The sequence below is a fragment of the Pleurodeles waltl genome, chromosome 5 (genome assembly GCF_031143425.1).
Source record: "Pleurodeles waltl isolate 20211129_DDA chromosome 5, aPleWal1.hap1.20221129, whole genome shotgun sequence".
Lineage (NCBI taxonomy): Eukaryota > Metazoa > Chordata > Amphibia > Caudata > Salamandridae > Pleurodeles > Pleurodeles waltl.
In genome coordinates, this window is record NC_090444.1 from 1,051,385,411 (window position 1) to 1,051,399,451 (window position 14,041).

The 14,041-nt window shown below is 43.8% G+C and overlaps 4 non-coding genes across 4 annotated transcripts; 2 read left to right on the plus strand and 2 right to left on the minus strand.

The window, feature by feature from the left end:
- The first annotated feature begins 3,543 nt into the window (after positions 1 to 3,543).
- TRNAL-UAA (transfer RNA leucine (anticodon UAA)) lies at positions 3,544 to 3,626 on the plus strand. Its single transcript has one exon. It is a non-coding gene; the product is annotated as a tRNA-Leu (tRNA).
- Positions 3,627 to 3,920: 294 nt separating this feature from the next.
- TRNAL-UAA (transfer RNA leucine (anticodon UAA)) lies at positions 3,921 to 4,003 on the minus strand. Its single transcript has one exon. It is a non-coding gene; the product is annotated as a tRNA-Leu (tRNA).
- A 4,830-nt stretch (positions 4,004 to 8,833) lies between these two features.
- On the plus strand, positions 8,834 to 8,916 carry TRNAL-UAA (transfer RNA leucine (anticodon UAA)). Its single transcript has one exon. It is a non-coding gene; the product is annotated as a tRNA-Leu (tRNA).
- Positions 8,917 to 9,210: 294 nt separating this feature from the next.
- On the minus strand, positions 9,211 to 9,293 carry TRNAL-UAA (transfer RNA leucine (anticodon UAA)). The gene has a single exon. It is a non-coding gene; the product is annotated as a tRNA-Leu (tRNA).
- Between the last annotated feature and the right edge of the window lie 4,748 nt (positions 9,294 to 14,041).

Sequence of the window (14,041 nt, forward strand, 5' to 3'; positions counted from 1 at the left end):
CATACACTTCTGAAATTCAATTAACCCTTTTTTACATTCATTGGACCACTGCAAGCCCATCAGAAAAGAGTCACCTAGGTAGTTCGTGACATGCCCGAGCCCAGTCTTCTGTTGGAAAAACCACTGCAAAAAACAACTACAAGTTTCAAACAGGGAACAAGAAACAGAACAGCCCATTGGCAACATTATATCCACAAATATAGAATCCTCAGATTAAAGACCCAACAATGAAAAATCCTCAGGATGTACCGGCAATAGTCAAAAGACAGATTGAATGTCTAACTTTGCCATTTGTGCCTTCCTTCCACAAGCCCTTACCAACTTAATTGCCTCTTCCACTGATGTGCAATGCACTATGGAGTCTTCATGTGCAATTAAATCATTAACTGACTCCCCTGCAGCCCACGATAGATGATGAATCAATCTAAACTCACCTTGTTGTGTTTTAGGCACAACACCCAGTGGTGAAATTGTTAAGTTATGAATCGGCCTGGTATCCCATGGACCCACCATTCTGCCAGCCTCCAATTCCGTCCTCAATTTCTTTCTCACCACTTCCGGATTCTCAACTGCAGATTTCAAATTTTTTCTCTGTCTTCTATGACCTTGATAACATAGCTTGAAACCCTCAAGAAAACTCTAGTACAGTAACTTGGCCTCCTCACGCCTCGGATAAAACTGCAACCAATAAAACAAAATATCAAATTTATTAGGAGAAGGGCCCTTTTCCCACCATCTGCTGTATCCGACCCCTTCCCCTATCACCACCTCTACCTGCATTAGCCTTCCATCCCCATTGCATCCCTCCAAAACATTGCACCAATGGATGTTTGCCCCTGCAATTGGAGCAATTGTGCATGAACTTGCACTGGAGTCGTGTGCATGACCCTCTGTTGAAGGACCAACAAGATCCATTCTGTGGGAACTGAGCTCTTGTGAAACTACCCACCCTAGATTGGTTGGGATGCCCCTGAAAGGGCTTGTAAGGAACCAGAAGACCACTAGCTGTGTGTAACGCTGAGGCATTCTTGGAAGTACACAACCATTGCATCCAAAGCTCATTATAAATATCTCACCATTCTTTATCTGGAAATAATGCCATCTGGGCTCTAAGTTCTTCATTATATCTAAAACATCCAAAACCACCATAGTCTATTTGAGCCCACCTAAAAACGTCCATGTATTTTAATAGAGAAATACAACGCTCCGGATGCCTCTCACAATAAACGCTAGCAATGATTAAGAATACTGACATCCAATTCTCAAGGGTAGTGGGAACTTTCGGCCTCCTAGCTAATTCCCATTCCTCCTCCTTTGACCCTTCCTTAGCCCACACTTCTCTATGTAATAATTTAAAAACATCAACAAACTCACCTTTACAAATGTTTTCCTTCATGGCTTGGGTGAGATGCGCCCCCAAAGGCAAGAACAACCCCATATATGGCAACTTTTTACTTTTTACACTACCCTCACCTGAGTTTCCTTTTTCCTTACCTGGCTCTGCCTTAGAAGCCTCCTCACCACTTGCCTCTGACTTACCATCATTGACTCCGACTTTTTTGTTCACAGCCCCCCCAAATGGACATTGTCTGCATCTTTAACTGCTTCATTATTTGCATCATCTTTCCCACTCAATCTACCCAAACTTCCTTATGCTAACGCAAAAGGGTATTACCCACTGTTACAGACACCAAACACACTACCTTCATGCTTAACTCTTCACACCCCATAGCCACAGCAGCCTGTGTCTCACCTTTTTTGAATGAAACCACTTGCAGGTACCTGATTATTCATCTTGACTTTCCGATTACGCTGCACCATCAAAGGGGGCAAATCCTGAAACACACCAAAACTCTTTCCTCTGTTAGAACAGCTCACCTAATTTCTTTGCTGCATCTCCTTCCCCGAAGTCTCATCCCCACCCTCACAATTCTCCCCATCCTTAGTCTCCTGGTCGTCATCGTAATCCATCAATTCATCATGCAAAATGAGCCCCGAAGCCAACGAGACAGCACCTTGGCTGATAGCTGGGATCTTGAAGCCGTGATTGTACCATAAATCAAATGATTCACCAGGCCACTCCCTTGTAATCGGGTTGATCGCTCTGGATGCAACCCTCTCTTATGACCGGCATTTTAAAGGTGCCCAGACCTTTACCGGCGTCTCCGCTGTTGTCTTATTTTTCATGACGTCCTTTGGCATGGCTCGTCCTCCTGAGCTGCGAAGCCCAAAGGAGCTGTCACACCCCAAAAATGCTTCAGCCACCCCAGGGTGTGCTTTCTTAAGCTCACCCCTGACAAAGCTATGCCCATCTTCCTGTAATTGCTGGACTCTATTGAAATTGACCTCACTTGTGTCAAAATTATAAACCACCTGTTGCTCCGAGACAAACACAAAGGGGCAGATTTAAGGAAAGTGGCTCTGCCGGTGCAGCGCCACGTTCCTTGCACCCCTTAACGCCCCTGTACCGCCACCATGTGTGAGCTATATATATAATAATACGGCGCACCACGGCACAGGGTAGGGGCATTAGCGTTATATTTTTTACGCTATTGATGTACTCTGCAAGATTAGCGCCATCATTTTGGGACTAATCCTGCAGAGTACATAGGGGCCCATTATAAATAATGGTATTCCCCCTTTTAACGCCTCCTCTGAGTAGGCGTTAAAAGTGTAAAACAAATGGCGCAAGGAAATCTCTTAGATTGCCTTGCGCCATTTTTTCGGGCTCCCTAATGGGCGAACGCCCACCTTGTATAAATTATGCCTGACCCTTCCCCACCACACCGCTTCCTCTACTGCCAACTCTATGCCTCCCAGCCATTCCCGTGCAGTGCGGCAAACGAAGCGACCCACGCGGAGTCAAGAGTTCGCTCTTGGCTACAACACCAGCCCCAGAGACACCCTTCTCAAAAAGCAACCTGTCAGGTGAGGAACGAGCGTGCCCACTCTCTAACAAGGGAACGCCCCCTTTGCACACATCATGCATATATTATGCATGATGTGGCGCAAAGTGTTAACAAGTTGGCGCAAACCTAGCTTGCGCCACCTTGTAAATATTTTGCTATGGTAGTGGCCTATGATCTTCACATTTGCGGCAAAATAAATTCTGCAAATGTAGCGCTAAGGGCCGCAAGGGCCTTGTAAATCTGTCCCAAAGTGTTTTAGATTGTGTGAAGTGTAGTTTTGAGTCTTGAAAAGGGGTTAGTGTGATATTTCTTAAGATTATCGTCAATTTGCAGACATATTTAATAGGACATGTGACAAAAACGGTGTGAAAAAAGCGCACCTTTTTTCGTCCTACACGCTGATAATCTTAAACATGTTTGATAGGTATGGTTGTATTTTTTTTTTTATTAAGTACATGCACGTTTTATAGAGGAGAGGCATGACATTACCTTGTATTCCCGAAATGTGTTTTGCGTAACCTGATAAAATATATAGATATGAAAATATATATATATATAGAAAGCTCAATGTCACACAGTGAGCACTCTTGATATCTATAATAAGTGCCATGTTGTTGCCCTTTCCTGCACAGGTACCAGGATGGCCGAGTGGTTAAGGCGTTGGACTTAAGATCCAATGGACATGTGTCCACGTGGGTTCAAGCCCCACTCCTGGTAGAGAGATTTTGTAATTCATTATGCACCAAATGGAAAGCATTAAGTCAGGTATCATAAACAAATAAGTCACCTATAATAAACGAAAAAGCATACTGTAATACAACCTGCAACAAAAGGTTACTAAGTTTCAATGAGAAATGTACAATACAAGGCGTTTACTTTTTTGGGGGTAGAAAAATACACGTTAATCGATATGAAGATTTTATATGTAGCTCTTATTTTAATATTAATCAGGAGCAACTGAAAAGTGCGTGAAATTGAAATGAACAGTGTCACGGGAGAGAAAAAATGATATACCAGGAGTGGGGCTCAAACCCATGCAGACACATGTCCATTGGATCTTAAGTCCAACACCTTAACCACTCAGCCACCCTGGTCTACATAGTGCAGGTGTGCCTGCAATCATGATATAGTTGTTTTTCAGGAGAAGAATCATCTATACTATCAGCCCTCCCAACAGGAAAAGCAGAATTCAAAACCCCCAAAATATCCCTCAGCTTTTGCATGGAAATAGGATGCCATTGATCCAACCTGGATCCATCCTCCATCGCCCAGCCAGCAACAATTCTCCTACACATTTCTCCTTCCATGGTATCATAATCCCAAAAGTACTTACCGAAAAATGTAATACCTGCCATCTTCCCTGTTATAGCCACCACCGCCAATCCTAGGTCAATATGTGTCATAATGAAGCAGACTCCATCCTCCCTCCTATACCGTGACATGTAAGGTCCCTCATACCTCCTCAATGCACCAGACTCAATAAATTCTGCCTAGGCCTTGCCATATGACCTCAAAGTAGATGGAGCAATGGACTGACGAATCAATTGTAACATCCTTAGATTCCCAGCTCCCAAAGGTCCACCGTCAAAGCCGTTTTAAGCAAATCTGCTCCCGGCACCAGTACACCGAATCTCTGCCACTGTGAACGAGATAGCCCATCAGTGATATCATTATTCACACCTGGAACATACTGACCCTTAAACAAAATATTGAATTTCAGACAATGAAGCAAAAATAAACGCAACAACTTCAAAACTTTTTCATCTCGAGCCTTCTGTGAATTGACTAAATTAACAACTGTTTGGCTATCCACATTAAAAACCACTCGCCTGTTTGCTAAAAGATTACCACACAACACTAAAGCAACCATCAAATGGAAAAAAACTCCAGAAACGAAATGCTATGGTGTGCCTCTCTCCAAGAATCCGGCCATGACTCAGCAGTCCAATCACCATCTCAGAAAACCAAACCATGGGCTCCTGAATCATCAGAAAAAATTTGAACTTGCCATAACCATTCATCCTCAACCGTCAACATGTTAACACCATTATTACTTTGCTGGAAAGAAACCAACATTCTGAAGTCAGCATTGAGGACCTCTTTAAGCCGAATTCTGGGATGAGGTAAAACAGCACCTTTGACTGAAAAACCAAGGCACCTACAAAGAGCTCTACCAACTCTCACCACACGGCACGCAAACTTCAAAGAACCCAATAAGGCTTGCACCTGCTGTAACTCCAGCTTATCCGTGGAAACAGCCTCCTCCAACAGAGAAATCAACTTTTGAACTTATCCACCGGAAACCGTACCTCAGATTTCTCTGAGTTCAATATAGCAGGGCCTTCAGTCTTATCCGGAGCCAAAGGTACTTCCATCTCCTCCATACACTTCTGAAATTCAATTAACCCTTTTTTACATTCATTGGACCACTGCAAGCCCATCAGAAAAGAGTCACCTAGGTAGTTCGTGACATGCCCGAGCCCAGTCTTCTGTTGGAAAAACCACTGCAAAAAACAACTACAAGTTTCAAACAGGGAACAAGAAACAGAACAGCCCATTGGCAACATTATATCCACAAATATAGAATCCTCAGATTAAAGACCCAACAATGAAAAATCCTCAGGATGTACCGGCAATAGTCAAAAGACAGATTGAATGTCTAACTTTGCCATTTGTGCCTTCCTTCCACAAGCCCTTACCAACTTAATTGCCTCTTCCACTGATGTGCAATGCACTATGGAGTCTTCATGTGCAATTAAATCATTAACTGACTCCCCTGCAGCCCACGATAGATGATGAATCAATCTAAACTCACCTTGTTGTGTTTTAGGCACAACACCCAGTGGTGAAATTGTTAAGTTATGAATCGGCCAGGTATCCCATAGACCCACCATTCTGCCAGCCTCCAATTCCGTCCTCAATTTCTTTCTCACCACTTCCGGATTCTCAACTGCAGATTTCAAATTTTTTCTCTGTCTTCTATGACCTTGATAACATAGCTTGAAACCCTCAAGAAAACTCTAGTACAGTAACTTGGCCTCCTCACGCCTCGGATAAAACTGCAACCAATAAAACAAAATATCAAATTTATTAGGAGAAGGGCCCTTTTCCCACCATCTGCTGTATCCGACCCCTTCCCCTATCACCACCTCTACCTGCATTAGCCTTCCATCCCCATTGCATCCCTCCAAAACATTGCACCAATGGATGTTTGCCCCTGCAATTGGAGCAATTGTGCATGAACTTGCACTGGAGTCGTGTGCATGACCCTCTGTTGAAGGACCAACAAGATCCATTCTGTGGGAACTGAGCTCTTGTGAAACTACCCACCCTAGATTGGTTGGGATGCCCCTGAAAGGGCTTGTAAGGAACCAGAAGACCACTAGCTGTGTGTAACGCTGAGGCATTCTTGGAAGTACACAACCATTGCATCCAAAGCTCATTATAAATATCTCACCATTCTTTATCTGGAAATAATGCCATCTGGGCTCTAAGTTCTTCATTATATCTAAAACATCCAAAACCACCATAGTCTATTTGAGCCCACCTAAAAACGTCCATGTATTTTAATAGAGAAATACAACGCTCCGGATGCCTCTCACAATAAATGCTAGCAATGATTAAGAATACTGACATCCAATTCTCAAGGGTAGTGGGAACTTTCGGCCTCCTAGCTAATTCCCATTCCTCCTCCTTTGACCCTTCCTTAGCCCACACTTCTCTATGTAATAATTTAAAAACATCAACAAACTCACCTTTACAAATGTTTTCCTTCATGGCTTGGGTGAGATGCGCCCCCAAAGGCAAGAACAACCCCATATATGGCAACTTTTTACTTTTTACACTACCCTCACCTGAGTTTCCTTTTTCCTTACCTGGCTCTGCCTTAGAAGCCTCCTCACCACTTGCCTCTGACTTACCATCATTGACTCCGACTTTTTTGTTCACAGCCCCCCCAAATGGACATTGTCTGCATCTTTAACTGCTTCATTATTTGCATCATCTTTCCCACTCAATCTACCCAAACTTCCTTATGCTAACGCAAAAGGGTATTACCCACTGTTACAGACACCAAACACACTACCTTCATGCTTAACTCTTCACACCCCATAGCCACAGCAGCCTGTGTCTCACCTTTTTTGAATGAAACCACTTGCAGGTACCTGATTATTCATCTTGACTTTCCGATTACGCTGCACCATCAAAGGGGGCAAATCCTGAAACACACCAAAACTCTTTCCTCTGTTAGAACAGCTCACCTAATTTCTTTGCTGCATCTCCTTCCCCGAAGTCTCATCCCCACCCTCACAATTCTCCCCATCCTTAGTCTCCTGGTCGTCATCGTAATCCATCAATTCATCATGCAAAATGAGCCCCGAAGCCAACGAGACAGCACCTTGGCTGATAGCTGGGATCTTGAAGCCGTGATTGTACCATAAATCAAATGATTCACCAGGCCACTCCCTTGTAATCGGGTTGATCGCTCTGGATGCAACCCTCTCTTATGACCGGCATTTTAAAGGTGCCCAGACCTTTACCGGCATCTCCGCTGTTGTCTTATTTTTCATGACGTCCTTTGGCATGGCTCGTCCTCCTGAGCTGCGAAGCCCAAAGGAGCTGTCACACCCCAAAAATGCTTCAGCCACCCCAGGGTGTGCTTTCTTAAGCTCACCCGTGACAAAGCTATGCCCATCTTCCTGTAATTGCTGGACTCTATTGAAATTGACCTCACTTGTGTCAAAATTATAAACCACCTGTTGCTCCGAGACAAACACAAAGGGGCAGATTTAAGGAAAGTGGCTCTGCCGGTGCAGCGCCACGTTCCTTGCACCCCTTAACGCCCCTGTACCGCCACCATGTGTGAGCTATATATATAATAATACGGCGCACCATGGCACAGGGTAGGGGCATTAGCGTTATATTTTTTACGCTATTGAAGTACTCTGCAAGATTAGCGCCATCATTTTGGGACTAATCCTGCAGAGTACATAGGGGCCCATTATAAATAATGGTATTCCCCCTTTTAACGCCTCCTCTGAGTAGGCGTTAAAAGTGTAAAACAAATGGCGCAAGGAAATCTCTTAGATTGCCTTGCGCCATTTTTTCGGGCTCCCTAATGGGCGAATGCCCACCTTGTATAAATTATGCCTGACCCTTCCCCACCACACCGCTTCCTCTACTGCCAACTCTATGCCTCCCAGCCATTCCCGTGCAGTGCGGCAAACGAAGCGACCCACGCGGAGTCAAGAGTTCGCTCTTGGCTACAACACCAGCCCCAGAGACACCCTTCTCAAAAAGCAACCTGTCAGGTGATGAACGAGCGTGCCCACTCTCTAACAAGGGAACGCCCCCTTTGCACACATCATGCATATATTATGCATGATGTGGCGCAAAGTGTTAACAAGTTGGCGCAAACCTAGCTTGCGCCACCTTGTAAATATTTTGCTATGGTAGTGGCCTATGATCTTCACATTTGCGGCAAAATAAATTCTGCAAATGTAGCGCTAAGGGCCGCAAGGGCCTTGTAAATCTGTCCCAAAGTGTTTTAGATTGTGTGAAGTGTAGTTTTGAGTCTTGAAAAGGGGTTAGTGTGATATTTCTTAAGATTATCGTCAATTTGCAGACATATTTAATAGGACATGTGACAAAAACGGTGTGAAAAAAGCGCACCTTTTTTCGTCCTACACGCTGATAATCTTAAACATGTTTGATAGGTATGGTTGTATTTTTTTTTTTATTAAGTACATGCACGTTTTATAGAGGAGAGGCATGACATTACCTTGTATTCCTGAAATGTGTTTTACGTAACCTGATAAAATATATAGATATGAAAATATATATATATATAGAAAGCTCAATGTCACACAGTGAGCACTCTTGATATCTATAATAAGTGCCATGTTGTTGCCCTTTCCTGCACAGGTACCAGGATGGCTGAGTGGTTAAGGCGTTGGACTTAAGATCCAATGGACATGTGTCCACGTGGGTTCAAGCCCCACTCCTGGTAGAGAGATTTTGTAATTCATTATGCACCAAATGGAAAGTATTAAGTCAGGTATCATAAACAAATAAGTCACCTATAATAAACGAAAAAGCATACTGTAATACAACCTGCAACAAAAGGTTACTAAGTTTCAAAGAGAAATGTACAATAGAAGGCGTTTACTATTTTGGGGGTAGAAAAATACACGTTAATCGATATGAAGATTTTATATGTAGCTCTTATTTTAATATTAATCAGGAGCAACTGAAAAGTGCGTGAAATTGAAATGAACAGTGTCACGGGAGAGAAAAAATGATATACCAGGAGTGGGGCTCGAACCCACGCAGACACATGTCCATTGGATCTTAAGTCCAACACCTTAACCACTTGGCCACCCTGGTCTACATAGTGCAGGTGTGCCTGCAATCATGATATAGTTGTTTTTCAGGAGAAGAATCATCTATACTATCAGCCCTCCCAACAGGAAAAGCAGAATTCAAAACCCCCAAAATATCCCTCAGCTTTTGCATGGAAATAGGATGCCATTGATCCAACCTGGATCCATCCTCCATCGCCCAGCCAGCAACAATTCTCCTACACATTTCTCCTTCCATGGTATCATAATCCCAAAAGTACTTACCGAAAAATGTAATACCTGCCATCTTCCCTGTTATAGCCACCACCGCCAATCCTAGGTCAATATGTGTCATAATGAAGCAGACTCCATCCTCCCTCCTATACCGTGACATGTAAGGTCCCTCATACCTCCTCAATGCACCAGACTCAATAAATTCTGCCTAGGCCTTGCCATATGACCTCAAAGTAGATGGAGCAATGGACTGACGAATCAATTGTAACATCCTTAGATTCCCAGCTCCCAAAGGTCCACCGTCAAAGCCGTTTTAAGCAAATCTGCTCCCGGCACCAGTACACCGAATCTCTGCCACTGTGAACGAGATAGCCCATCAGTGATATCATTATTCACACCTGGAACATACTGACCCTTAAACAAAATATTGAATTTCAGACAATGAAGCAAAAATAAAGGCAACAACTTCAAAACTTTTTCATCTCGAGCCTTCTGTGAATTGACTAAATTAACAACTGTTTGGCTATCCACATTAAAAACCACTCGCCTGTTTGCTAAAAGGTTACCACACAACACTAAAGCAACCATCAAATGGAAAAAAACTCCAGAAACGAAATGCTATGGTGTGCCTCTCTCCAAGAATCCGGCCATGACTCAGCAGTCCAATCACCATCTCAGAAAACCAAACCATGGGCTCCCGAATCATCAGAAAAAATTTGAACTTGCCATAACCATTCATCCTCAACCGTCAACATGTTAACACCATTATTACTTTGCTGGAAAGAAACCAACATTCTGAAGTCAGCATTGATGACCTCTTTAAGCCGAATTCTGGGATGAGGTAAAACAGCACCTTTGACTGAAAAACCAAGGCACCTACAAAGAGCTCTACCAACTCTCACCACACGGCACGCAAACTTCAAAGAACCCAATAAGGCTTGCACCTGCTGTAACTCCAGCTTATCCGTGGAAACAGCCTCCTCCAACAGAGAAATCAACTTTTGAACTTATCCACCGGAAACCGTACCTCAGATTTCTCTGAGTTCAATATAGCAGGGCCTTCAGTCTTATCCGGAGCCAAAGGTACTTCCATCTCCTCCATACACTTCTGAAATTCAATTAACCCTTTTTTACATTCATTGGACCACTGCAAGCCCATCAGAAAAGAGTCACCTAGGTAGTTCGTGACATGCCCGAGCCCAGTCTTCTGTTGGAAAAACCACTGCAAAAAACAACTACAAGTTTCAAACAGGGAACAAGAAACAGAACAGCCCATTGGCAACATTATATCCACAAATATAGAATCCTCAGATTAAAGACCCAACAATGAAAAATCCTCAGGATGTACCGGCAATAGTCAAAAGACAGATTGAATGTCTAACTTTGCCATTTGTGCCTTCCTTCCACAAGCCCTTACCAACTTAATTGCCTCTTCCACTGATGTGCAATGCACTATGGAGTCTTCATGTGCAATTAAATCATTAACTGACTCCCCTGCAGCCCACGATAGATGATGAATCAATCTAAACTCACCTTGTTGTGTTTTAGGCACAACACCCAGTGGTGAAATTGTTAAGTTATGAATCGGCCTGGTATCCCATGGACCCACCATTCTGCCAGCCTCCAATTCCGTCCTCAATTTCTTTCTCACCACTTCCGGATTCTCAACTGCAGATTTCAAATTTTTTCTCTGTCTTCTATGACCTTGATAACATAGCTTGAAACCCTCAAGAAAACTCTAGTACAGTAACTTGGCCTCCTCACGCCTCGGATAAAACTGCAACCAATAAAACAAAATATCAAATTTATTAGGAGAAGGGCCCTTTTCCCACCATCTGCTGTATCCGACCCCTTCCCCTATCACCACCTCTACCTGCATTAGCCTTCCATCCCCATTGCATCCCTCCAAAACATTGCACCAATGGATGTTTGCCCCTGCAATTGGAGCAATTGTGCATGAACTTGCACTGGAGTCGTGTGCATGACCCTCTGTTGAAGGACCAACAAGATCCATTCTGTGGGAACTGAGCTCTTGTGAAACTACCCACCCTAGATTGGTTGGGATGCCCCTGAAAGGGCTTGTAAGGAACCAGAAGACCACTAGCTGTGTGTAACGCTGAGGCATTCTTGGAAGTACACAACCATTGCATCCAAAGCTCATTATAAATATCTCACCATTCTTTATCTGGAAATAATGCCATCTGGGCTCTAAGTTCTTCATTATATCTAAAACATCCAAAACCACCATAGTCTATTTGAGCCCACCTAAAAACGTCCATGTATTTTAATAGAGAAATACAACGCTCCGGATGCCTCTCACAATAAACGCTAGCAATGATTAAGAATACTGACATCCAATTCTCAAGGGTAGTGGGAACTTTCGGCCTCCTAGCTAATTCCCATTCCTCCTCCTTTGACCCTTCCTTAGCCCACACTTCTCTATGTAATAATTTAAAAACATCAACAAACTCACCTTTACAAATGTTTTCCTTCATGGCTTGGGTGAGATGCGCCCCCAAAGGCAAGAACAACCCCATATATGGCAACTTTTTACTTTTTACACTACCCTCACCTGAGTTTCCTTTTTCCTTACCTGGCTCTGCCTTAGAAGCCTCCTCACCACTTGCCTCTGACTTACCATCATTGACTCCGACTTTTTTGTTCACAGCCCCCCCAAATGGACATTGTCTGCATCTTTAACTGCTTCATTATTTGCATCATCTTTCCCACTCAATCTACCCAAACTTCCTTATGCTAACGCAAAAGGGTATTACCCACTGTTACAGACACCAAACACACTACCTTCATGCTTAACTCTTCACACCCCATAGCCACAGCAGCCTGTGTCTCACCTTTTTTGAATGAAACCACTTGCAGGTACCTGATTATTCATCTTGACTTTCCGATTACGCTGCACCATCAAAGGGGGCAAATCCTGAAACACACCAAAACTCTTTCCTCTGTTAGAACAGCTCACCTAATTTCTTTGCTGCATCTCCTTCCCCGAAGTCTCATCCCCACCCTCACAATTCTCCCCATCCTTAGTCTCCTGGTCGTCATCGTAATCCATCAATTCATCATGCAAAATGAGCCCCGAAGCCAACGAGACAGCACCTTGGCTGATAGCTGGGATCTTGAAGCCGTGATTGTACCATAAATCAAATGATTCACCAGGCCACTCCCTTGTAATCGGGTTGATCGCTCTGGATGCAACCCTCTCTTATGACCGGCATTTTAAAGGTGCCCAGACCTTTACCGGCGTCTCCGCTGTTGTCTTATTTTTCATGACGTCCTTTGGCATGGCTCGTCCTCCTGAGCTGCGAAGCCCAAAGGAGCTGTCACACCCCAAAAATGCTTCAGCCACCCCAGGGTGTGCTTTCTTAAGCTCACCCCTGACAAAGCTATGCCCATCTTCCTGTAATTGCTGGACTCTATTGAAATTGACCTCACTTGTGTCAAAATTATAAACCACCTGTTGCTCCGAGACAAACACAAAGGGGCAGATTTAAGGAAAGTGGCTCTGCCGGTGCAGCGCCACGTTCCTTGCACCCCTTAACGCCCCTGTACCGCCACCATGTGTGAGCTATATATATAATAATACGGCGCACCATGGCACAGGGTAGGGGCATTAGCGTTATATTTTTTACGCTATTGATGTACTCTGCAAGATTAGCGCCATCATTTTGGGACTAATCCTGCAGAGTACATAGGGGCCCATTATAAATAATGGTATTCCCCCTTTTAACGCCTCCTCTGAGTAGGCGTTAAAAGTGTAAAACAAATGGCGCAAGGAAATCTCTTAGATTGCCTTGCGCCATTTTTTCGGGCTCCCTAATGGGCGAACGCCCACCTTGTATAAATTATGCCTGACCCTTCCCCACCACACCGCTTCCTCTACTGCCAACTCTATGCCTCCCAGCCATTCCCGTGCAGTGCGGCAAACGAAGCGACCCACGCGGAGTCAAGAGTTCGCTCTTGGCTACAACACCAGCCCCAGAGACACCCTTCTCAAAAAGCAACCTGTCAGGTGAGGAACGAGCGTGCCCACTCTCTAACAAGGGAACGCCCCCTTTGCACACATCATGCATATATTATGCATGATGTGGCGCAAAGTGTTAACAAGTTGGCGCAAACCTAGCTTGCGCCACCTTGTAAATATTTTGCTATGGTAGTGGCCTATGATCTTCACATTTGCGGCAAAATAAATTCTGCAAATGTAGCGCTAAGGGCCGCAAGGGCCTTGTAAATCTGTCCCAAAGTGTTTTAGATTGTGTGAAGTGTAGTTTTGAGTCTTGAAAAGGGGTTAGTGTGATATTTCTTAAGATTATCGTCAATTTGCAGACATATTTAATAGGACATGTGACAAAAACGGTGTGAAAAAAGCGCACCTTTTTTCGTCCTACACGCTGATAATCTTAAACATGTTTGATAGGTATGGTTGTATTTTTTTTTTTATTAAGTACATGCACGTTTTATAGAGGAGAGGCATGACATTACCTTGTATTCCTGAAATGTGTTTTGCGTAACCTGATAAAATATATAGATATGAAAATATATATA